The sequence below is a fragment of the Bos indicus genome, chromosome 23, assembly GCF_029378745.1.
Source record: "Bos indicus isolate NIAB-ARS_2022 breed Sahiwal x Tharparkar chromosome 23, NIAB-ARS_B.indTharparkar_mat_pri_1.0, whole genome shotgun sequence".
Taxonomy (NCBI): Eukaryota; Metazoa; Chordata; class Mammalia; order Artiodactyla; family Bovidae; genus Bos; species Bos indicus.
Window position 1 is genome coordinate 30,529,521 of NC_091782.1, and position 4,911 is coordinate 30,534,431.

The following is a 4,911-nucleotide window of genomic DNA, read 5'->3' on the forward strand; positions in this document are numbered from 1 at the left end:
TGACTGCAGCCATGAAATTAAAATACGCTTACTCCTTGGAAGAAAAGTTATGACCAACCTAGACAGCATATTAAAAAGCAGAGACATTACTTTGCCAACAAAGGTCCGTCTAGTCAAGGCTATGGTTTTTCCAGTAGTCATGTATGAATGTGAGAGTTGGACTATAAAGAAAGCTAAGCACTGAAGAATTGATGCTTTTGAAGTGTGGTGTTGGAGAAGACTCTTGAGTCCGTTGGACTGCAAGGAGATCCAACCAGTCCATCCTAAAGGAGATCAGTCCTGAATATTCATTGGAAGGACTGATGTTGAAGCTGAAACTCCAATACTTTGGCTACCTGATGCAAAGAACTGACCCATTTGAAAAGACCATGATGCTGGGAAAGAATGAAGGCGGGAGGAGAAAGGGATGACAGAGGATGAGATGGTTGGATGGCATCACAGACTCAATGGACATGAGTTTGAGTAAACTCCAGGAGTTGGTGATGGACAGGGAAGCCTGGCGTGCTGCAGTCCATGGAGTCACAAAGAGTCGGACAGGACTGAGCGACTGAACTGAACTGAACTGAAAATGAAATTGGCTGAAAGACCCGCTGACTCTGGCTGGGTGAAGGTCCCCAGCGGGTCCACCTGTGTTGAGGCAACCTGGCTGGTACCTGGGGGTGGGGGTAGTGACCTGGATCTGGGCCAGCGTTGCTCACCCACTTTGCTCTGGTTGTAGTAGCCCCACAGGGAGTTCAGGTTCACTCTGAAAGTCTGGGCAGTGTCCTTGATGCCCTGCATGTTCCAATCCCAATACTCCGGCCCCTCCTGCTCCATCCATAGCGCCCGCGCCTCCATCCTCAGATTCGGGTCGTCGCTGTCAAACTGCAGGAACTGCGTATAGTCTACCACAGTGAGACTGATTGGTTTTTGTAGAACCGAACAGGCAATGGGAGTGAGAATTGGAACAGCATCAGGAGAATCCACGTGGGAAGGCCCAACATATTACAACCCAGGCAGGGTTATAATACTGATAACTCTTTACATGTTAACAGAAATAATATGTTTTTTTAAATGAGAAAGAACCATTTCCCCAAATAAAGAAGGTAGTGAGAAGAATAAATCTTTTAATTTTACATTTTTGCAAGTCTCTTGTCTCAGAAAAAACTGGCCTAAAACTCAACATTCAAAAAATGAGGATTATGGCATCTGGTCCCATCACTTCATGGCAAATAGATGGGGAAACAGTGGAAACAGTGGCTGACTTTATTTTCTTGGGCTTCAAAATCACTGTGGATGGTGACCGCAGCCTTAAAATTGAAAGACGCTTGCTCCTTGGAAGAAGAGCTATGACAAACCTAGACCGCATATTAAAAAGCAGAGACATTACTCTGCCGACAAAGGTCCATATAGTCAAAGCTACAAAGCTACGGTTTTTCCAGTGGTCAGGTATGGATGTGAGAGTTGGACCATAAATAAGGCTGAGTGCTGAAGCATTGATGCTTTTGAACTGTAGTGTTGGAGAAGAATCTTGAAAGTCCCTTGGACTGCAAGGAGATCCAACCAGTCCACCCTAAAGAAAATCAGTCCTGAATATTCATCGGAAGGACTGATCCTGAAGCTGAAATACTTGGCCACCTGATGCGAAGAACTGACTCATTTGAAAAGACCCTGATGCTGGGAAAGATTGAAGGTAGGAGTAGAAGGGGATGACAGAGGATGAGATGGTTGGATGGCATCACCAACTCAATGAACATGAGTTTGAGCAAGCTCTGGGAGTTGGTGATGGACAGGGAAGCCTGGTGTGCTGCAGTCCATGGAGTTGCAGAGTCAGACATGACTTAGTGACTGAACTGTCTGTCTCATTAGAACACCACTGGATTTTTGTATTTGCTTCTGCATTTAAATTGTTATTTTGGTTGAAGTATATGACAAAACATACAGCCTTACAAATATGTTAAAGTAGTATTTTTACTTAGTAGATAATTGTCTCTGATTATCTGAATGTCTTTGATTATTTCAGCTATTCAACTCTGATACTAAAAATTACAAAATTGGTAGTTTCTCAGGGTTTGAGGGTTTTTGTTTCTTTCTTTTATCAAGTGAACCTGAAACATCACTGTTGAATATTTTCTGTTTTGTTACATGAAAATCCACAGGCCTATCTTGGACATTGAATGGATCTTTTACTAATGCATGAGTTTTTAAAGTAATGTAGTGTTTCACTAAGTTATGTACAACCTAAGTTATGTACATCTTTCAGTGTTGATTCCTGTAAATCAACACTGGAATCAGACTATTTAAAAAATCATTATTTGTTTTAATATTACCACAGATCCCAAGAGAAAAGTTTGTCGGTACTGAGAAACTCTCAGTCTTACAGTGATTGGACACACATTTTCCAGAAATCTGATTTTCTCTGGAGAGCTTACCTTTTATCAAGGGAAGTACTGTGAATTGTCATCTGTCAGTTATTTTCTTGAATGGAGATGCTCATGTTCATTTTCAAGAAAATGTCCACCAAATGTTCAAGTCTAAACAGCCATAATTCTGGGTCATTCTTTCCTTCAAGTAAAAATGGCATTCCATTAAAAAAAAGAGGCTAGTTCAGCTCATAAAAATTATTTTCCTTGGGACATAGTACTTTGGAATGTTGCAGAAATGCTTGTATATATCTTGTGTGTGTGTATATATATATATATATCCATGTCATTGTGTAAGATATTTTTAAAAAGCAGATTGTGGATAATAATTTAGTACAGATAATAATTTTTAACACTTTAACCAGGATGTTTAAAATGATATTGCTTTGATTTTTTTTTTTTCAGTGTGAAAGTAGGTGGTGGTGAAGAATAAATAACTATTGCAGTTTGGTACCATAGCTTCCATTCTTGTTGAGTTTCACCTCAGTGCAAATGTCGATATAGTGCAAAGGCAAATACTGTCTAAGAAATGTTGTGAAACTAGTTTTGACCTTATGATTCAAGATATGATCGTGAAAGGGTCTCATTGAATTCAAGGGTTCCACAGACCAAACTGTGAGAACTGCTATTGTGAGTAATTGCTATTCTGATCTTCCCAGGTGATACCGTGGTAGAGAATCCACTTGCCAGTGAAGGAGATGCAAGAGACGTGGGTTCCATCCCTGGGTCAGGAAGATCCACTGAAGTGGGAAATGGCAAGCTGCTCCAGTATTCTTGCCTGGGAACTCCCATGGACAGAGGAGCCTGGTGTGCTACAGTCCATGGGGTCTCAGAGTTGAACAGGACTCAGTGAATAAACAACAACAGACCACCTGACCTTTCAAGCCTGGAAGGCAGCCTCCTTTTCTCAGCCCAGAGAGCTATGACCCTAGCATCCTGCCTCTTCTTCCCATTTGTGAACCTGATAGACAGGCCGCCTCTAAATCCTGAAATCAAATGTCCTAGACCCAAATCTAATTTCTAGCCTCATTGATGACCCAGGAGTTCGGGGTCTTCTCCAGTCAGGGGAGGCTCCCCAGTCCCACAGACTGCAGCTGAGCCATGCCACCAGCTCATTCTGGATCCAAGACTGGGAGTTGGAGGACTTCACCACCTAAGAACTCCTCCACCAGATCAAGGCGTCCCTCAGGAGTACGAGTCTGTGGAGGCAGCTGGTGGTCTGGCTGTCTGTTCTCCGTGCTTGTGGCCACAAGTGAGGGCGCTGTGGAGCCGTCTGTCTGCTTGGCTGTCGGCCTGGGGTAAACTAGTGAGTAGCTCCTCCTCCTTCTAACACAGTCTCCTCCTCATCCCTTACCAGGAACTGCCTGCGTTTCCTGCCCCAGTCTCAGCTTTAAGGATGTGTTCAACCATCAACAAATATTTTGGGGCATCTACTATGTGCCAGGTACAATTCTAGGCAGGGTATTTAAACCAACTTAAATTCCTGCCTTGATCCACTTACATGCTGATGGAAGACCTGATAATAAACAGCAAGGCCCTTGAAGTAATGATCGGGGTACCATAAAGCAGTGAGTGATTTAGAGAAAGAGAACAACCAGCAGGAGCTGGCTGTAATTTTAAATACAAGGGAGGCTTTCCTCAGAGACGGCATTTAAGCTAAGCCCTAAAGGAGGTGAGGAGGGTCCTTGCATTATTGGGAGGAAGAATGTTCCAGGATCACCGTCTGCCCACACCTGGGGCTTTACTAGGCAAACACTGAGGCTGCAGCAGGAACTGGAGTGGGCAGACTTCAAGAAGGACTTCCTGTAGAGGAATGTGGGGATCTAAGTTTGTATACCTCATGCTGTCCTCCTGTTTGTGCTTGGAGATTCATGAAACCCTCAAGATTAGAGGAGGAAGAAGGGCCTGTGAGTGGAGCAAAGTGGGGAGAGGCGGGAGAAAACTGAGGTGGGGTCCTGCCCCAATTCCGTGCTCATCCTCTCCTGAGTCAAGTGTGAGGTGGACGCGGGGACACTGATTGGCCTCTAAAAACTGGCCACCCAATGGGAGTGAGAACTAGGGCCGCGTCACGAGTGTCCAGGCAGGAGGGCTCGACACAGTTGTGAGAGAGAAAGTGAAACTCGGGAGACGGGGAATCCCTAGCACCAGCGTCCCCACCCCTGCTGCTGCTGCTAAATCGCTTCAGTCAGTGTCAGACTCTGTGTGACCCCATAGGCGGCAGCCCACCAGGCTCCCCCATCCCTGGGATTCTCCAGGCAAGAACACTGGAGTGGGTTGCCATTTCCTTCTCCAATGCATGAAAGTGAAACGTGAAAGTGAAGTCGCTCAGTCGTGTCCGACTCTTAGCGACCGCATGAACTGCAGCCTACCAGGCTCCTCCATCCATAGGATTTTCCAGGCAAGAGTACTGGAGTGGGGTGCCATTGCCTTCTCCGGTCCCCACCCCAGACACCTCCTTTGACTCAGACTCTGAGAGCCTCGCGCCCTGGGGCACCTGGGACTTTGTCCT